Below are 6,247 nucleotides of genomic sequence, written 5' to 3' on the forward strand. Positions count from 1 at the left end.
GTGACAGGCGCCTGTCACAGCCGTCAAGAAGAGGTGGGAGTGATAGTACCTGCTATTAAAATTCAAACTGAAACCATTTTTATGGATCTACATTGTAAATCATATGAATTTGTTTATTAAAAGACAAATTCATAATCTGGAAATGTGTTCAAGAACTTTATTTTTAAAATAATTATTTCTCAGCATTTTTTTGCAAAATAGATAATAATTGATCACATCTCTCCTTGCTCTCCTGAGCCCTTCTATCTTCGGCTTCTCTTTGTAATCGCATATCTTCTTTTATCAGTTCAAGAAGCTCCAAGCTTTTGCTTCGCCTCTTCTGGCCTCTTTTAATAACACCACCTTCTTACCAGATGAGGCCCTGGAGCCTCATCTGGTAAGGAGGGAATTAGGACAAATGACTTATAGGCCTCTGTCCTAACACCTTGTGCATCTGGACAAACCAAGGCCAGGTATCAGCAGTGGGTTTCCCTTTCACTCCCTTCTCCTGAGCCAGGATATTTGCAGTCCTAAAGAATAAATGAGAAAACAGTAGTTGACAAATACAGCAACACACTAAAATCTTATTAGATTTATTTTCAATTAATTGTGACAATAAAATATTACTTAGTTTATATATCTTTTTAAGGTTATCCCATTTTTTTTTTTTTTTTTGGTCTGAGACGGTGTTACTTTGTCCTGGAGACCCATCTTCTCTAGAATGTTCCTGGCACATAGAGAAACAGAGAGAGGAAATATTTGAATCGTGAAAGGAATAAAGTTTTTCAGAGCAAGCAATGAAGGATACACCTGACCCATCTCGGGAAAAGAAGCTTGCATTTGAAGGACACATTTGAAGGAGTCTTCGAATTGGACAGGCCTTGTTGCTACGCTATGACATAACCAGCCTTCAAATCCGTCCTTCGAAGGACGCAGACCCTGAATTCGGACACAGCCAATATATTCAGTATGTTAAAATTAGTTTATAAGCTAAAATTGGCCAAAATGCCAATGTTATCCTAAATGCAGCCAGTGGCATGTGTGTGTCACTAGCATGTTATCTTACATTGACATCCTCCATTCAGTATGCTAAACATGATTAATAAATAAAAATAAAATAGCTAAAAAGCTTATTTTAGGGAAAAGGCTAGTGCTAATGTGGTTAGTGCAGTAATGGAGGACACTGCCTGTTAATGTCTGTGGTAAAGTTACTGTCTTGTAATTGTTACTTTTGCAAAAGTAAAAGTCAGATGTTTACTCCGTGGTACTTGGTTACCAGAAAATGCGCTCATCCCTTAGCAACAGATTAACAACAAATTATTGTTCAAAAAACATAAGATTTCCTGTGCTCTTTTGACATGATTCTTATTTTATACTACTTAAGAACTGGTGAATTTTGCAGAAAAGTGAAAATGTGTTGGGTTTTTTTTGTCATTGGTGGTGAATATATTATAAAACAGACATTCAAGTTAAAATCTATTTATACTTCGTGGCAGTTCGTTACCAGAAGAAAAAAAAATAACACTCATTTCTTCACACCAAATAAATAACAAGTAATATTATTGTTTTTAAAACAATCTGACTAAATAATACAAAAGAAACTTAGTAATCTGTTGCTAAGATTGCTAAAATTTTTCAGTTTTAGCAACAGATTAAATTGAATGATAATTATATTGTGAAATATTTTTTTTGCATTTGGGCTTGTTATGCACCTCTTATAATCTTTTAACAATGACCACTGTACATAGTAGCACATAGCAGTAGATATGGGGGCTGGAGTTCAGCTTAAGCAGAAAGCTTTCAGATTCTGCAGTCAATGGAAACCAACACAACACAGAGGACAGAAAAGGGAAGTGGACACGTGGGCTTTACCCCCTATCTTCTCCACGCTCATTTTCTTGGCTGACTCTAAAACAGAATTTTAATTTTCTCTGTTTATGATGGTGCCATCTCAGAGGCCAATGTAATCTAATTAGCACACACACAGTTCATGATGGGCACACATACATCCACTGGAAAATGTACATTGTAATCCAATTAACTTGGCATGCACTCTGTACTAATTTTCTCTACGAATATACCTCTATCCTGCTTAAGAAAATGCTTAAATATTTATACCCGTGAAATGTGGACTGTGCCTAAACAACTGTGGTGTTTAGACTTGTGGTAATTTCTGTCAGTTATTTACAGAAGGACGACGAGCCACATCCATGGCAGAACAGAAAGAGGTCAAAAAGTGAAAAATAAAAAAATCTAAGCAAGTCAATTATTTTCAACGTTTACATTATTTACTTTTACCTGTTGAGTGAACTCTACATTGTCACTTAAATTTATTCCTCATATTGCACAAAACTGCTGATTAGAGTCATTTTTTGTAGCAGTGATATTCCTTAATAGGTTTGTTCGTTGTTGATTTTTATTTTAAGATTGAGATTGATGGCAAAGGTAATGCTTCAAATTTCACAAAACAGGACACTGCATTGGCTTCTGTGACAGTTAAATATTTGTACATGACAATATACTACTTCTTTTGAATTGTGTTGGTGAAAAATCTCTACTTGAAGGATTACATTGCCCTTTTAGTCCTTCCGCACACAATGAGAGCCAAATCTCACTCCCTGCTATTGCTCATAGCTCCCATTATTTTTTTCCACATCCTTCAGTGCTTAATTTAAGAGTGGGCTGAAATGTTCCCAATTGTATTAATTGTGGACGAACAATATACCAAAGGCAAAAGTAATTCCACTACGTCAGCAGGACATTTTAGACAACATATATGTAAATCGAAAAATATGCATAATTTTTAACTGGTTTTATTTAGAGTTATTAGTTTTTTGTCTACTTTTCCTTTTTTTCACGTGATCTGTCTTGGCATTTCAGTCACACCATGTTGGGTTTTTTTTTTGGCTGGCATTGTCCCACAGCAGTTTTGCTCTTCAAAAAAGATGTAAAGATGAAATCCTGATCGTGTGCCTCTGGCAAGTAGACTTGTTACATTGGTGGAATAGTAGTAACCTGCATTTGTATGACCTTCAAAAACTTGGATTATTTGTGTATGGGTGAATCAATGTGTGTGTATGTTTGTGAGAGGGTGAGCATATGAGTAGGCCAGAGGAAGGTCAGGAAGGAGCCCTGCTTAGTGGCGTCTACCTATAGTTGGTTCAACACATCCCCAAGAGTCATAGGCCACACAAACAACAACACACCAAAAGGGGTGGCCCCCACGCCGGGCCCTTTCCCTTGGTACCTGCAGATACCCATGTTCCGTCCCCATACCCTCTTCCCCCTCAAAACGACTGCGGGTGCGTTAGTAGGATCAAAACAGGACCATACCACGCTGAACTCTTTCAAAAAAGAAGATTTATAACAACCTTTAAGAAGGTATTTTTATTATTCCTGTGAGACATTTGAGCTTAAACAAGACTCTTCCTATCAGAACCATTAAAACGTGACAACACAATAACTATACCATAACAAGAAAAGGTAAAAGAGTAAGACTGTATTATCATCCAAAAGAGTGAGCAGCTGCCTTTGGCTTACCAACTTACATGATGCAAGTGGAGTTTTACAAAAGAGCTTCTTTTATTCTTTGTTTGACCTACAAAAAATTATTTACTTTGCCTCTTCCAGTGAAAGCCAGATTTATGTGAGACTCACTGTATTTTCACCCTGCAGGAACTTTGGGATGTACGATATAGATAAGGACAGAGCACTCCTCTACGTTCAAGGTTAGATCATCCCAATTAAGAGTTACAATGCTGAGGCAGAAATGTTGGTTCCCAGAATCTCTGTGAGAAACCTCAGTGATAACCCAAGTATCGAAAGGTAGTGACTGTGTCTAGTTAGAACTGATGGACTGAACAGACATGAGCATGTCTGCTAAGAATAAGCATGTTCTCATTCTTGAAAGAATTAAAGGGGCAGTAACAAAACATTATTGTAGTATAAATGTCAAATAATAACATTTATACAAAAGGAAAATAGGAACATTCAGAATTGTGCAAAAGTCTTGAGTCATCTCTTCTTTTTTTTCAATCAGACTGTGGGCACTAACATTTGCAAGTAGTCTTGGTCAAAATTTCTGTCTGGCATTGTAGAGTACACTTATGATTTTTCTCTATGTATTTTGCTTTTACAGTTATGTTCAGAGCAGTAAATGACAATTTCCATAAAATGTTTTTTTTTTACCTACTTCCAAAGTGAATATAAAGCTTAAGATTGACTTCCATATATTCTTGCTCTACTGTACATATTTTTGAGTTTCTACAGAAACTCAAGCCCGTTTCTCTAGAAATAATCTCCTACAAGAATTTCCATAGATAAGTAAAAAAAACATGCCAAAGTCTGATTGATCATGACCACTTTAAAAGATTACAAAGAAACCTTTTTCTTGGAGCAAAGAAGCAAGACTTTAATAACGGTATTCTTATAAAACAATTTCATTATTAGATAGAAGTTGGAAATAAGAAAGAAGCGATCATCGAAAATATTTTTAGTCCAATTTTTTTTTTCTTTTTCCCGTAGGCATCCAGTTTTCCATCTACTTGCTTCACAGTTACATGTATTTAAATTTATCTGTGTGCAAGTAAGAGAAAGGCCCTCAGTGGCAGGGGTAGCATTTGAAAGAGCACCCTGCTGGGATCAAGTGATTTATTACACACAGAGAGACTCACACACACTCATTCACTCCCTCTTGGTTGTTCAGTCGATGTGTCCATCTGTCAGTCTGTCAGCTTCATGTCATCTTTAGTAAATGGGGTTAACAGCCACTGCTGTGTTAAGAGAGGCACGGATAACAAGCGATCGTGCCAAGAAGAAAAACTAGGATCAAACTAAGAGAAGAAGAGAGATACTCACAGTACGGAATAAGAGGAGCCATTATAGAAAGTGTAAAAAGTCTCAGATTTTAGGGACTCTGATTGAGGATAATAGTTTGCTGCCATGCTGAGCTGCTTTGCACCCAGCCGAGAGCAGAGGAAAAAAAAAAAAAATAGGGTCCTGCATTAACTGAGAGAGAAAAGAGGGGTCATTTTCGAAATAACAGGAGGATGAGGTAAAACAAAAAGGGTGTAGCAGGAAAGCGACGTAGCAGAGAGGAGGCAAGAAATTGATAAAGTGTTCGCAAGAATCACAAGAAACAGGGTTTTAGTCTCAGCTGTTATTTTCAACATGTCCGCTGAAATCTGGTTTTTGGACACAATCTTACAGTGATTAGTACTGTTATCTGAATTCAAGACGTGATCTGGTTAAATTCTCGGCTATGCGGTCTGTCCGTCGCATGCGTTGATTTTTCTCCAGCCTACTGTAGTTACATCCTTTCTGCCACTCTGAAAGACTGTTTAACTTCCTTGTGCAAAGAAGTGCCAAAATAATCACTCAGCCATTGTGTCAAGGAACTTTAGCGCGCTGTTAATTTACCATATGGCCCATATTGGAAAGAAAATTCTGCCATCTATTAACCCTAATATGTGTAATCAAATCATTCGTCTAGTAAAACCCCCATCCCCACCTCTCCATTACTGCCCTCCTCCTGCTGAGCTCAGCGTGCTGCTGCTCGTGCTAATACTCAGTCAATTACTACTGCAGGTGCTCAGCCTAAAAATGGTTTGGCTATATGTATGTCTGTGGGAGGCTCGATTAAGGTGTTTTCACCGTGTGTGTTGATTTTTTCGAGCTGTGTTAAATGCAAATACTGCTGTCAAGCTCATTTAGGAAAGAACATAGACTAGCACACTCTCCTACTCTGTGTCTCCTAAAAGTGTGTCCTTCTACCAGTGGTGGAAAGTAACGAAGTACAAGTACTTCGAAGTACAAGTACTTCGAAGTACAAGTACTTCGTTACTGTACTTAATTACAATTTTCGTGTATCTGTACTTTACTTAAGGAGATTTAATAATGGGTACTTTCTACTTTTACTCCACTACATTTTACAGTAAGTATCTGTACTTTTTACTTCACTACATTTCTACAAAACTGTCGCATTACTCGTTACATCCAAGTCGCGTTGCTCTTTTTGTCTGTTAAAATGTGAAGTTCAGGGACTTAAGGTGGCTCTGTTATCACCCATCGCCTCCCCCTTTACTCGCACGCGGAGCTCCAGACATGCGCAGTGGTTTCCTCTGAGCGGGAGAAGATGTCTGTCTGATCTCAGTAATATAATAGCGCTGCATAAATCATAGATATGGCGACATGTAAAATCAGCAGCGCTTCGCTTTCACAGACGGTGGGGACTTCGTCCAACGTTTAGCCTCACTTGGAAGGAAAGCTT

This window comes from Poecilia formosa, unplaced genomic scaffold (genome assembly GCF_000485575.1).
Source record: "Poecilia formosa unplaced genomic scaffold, Poecilia_formosa-5.1.2 Scaffold80, whole genome shotgun sequence".
Classification (NCBI taxonomy): Eukaryota; Metazoa; Chordata; class Actinopteri; order Cyprinodontiformes; family Poeciliidae; genus Poecilia; species Poecilia formosa.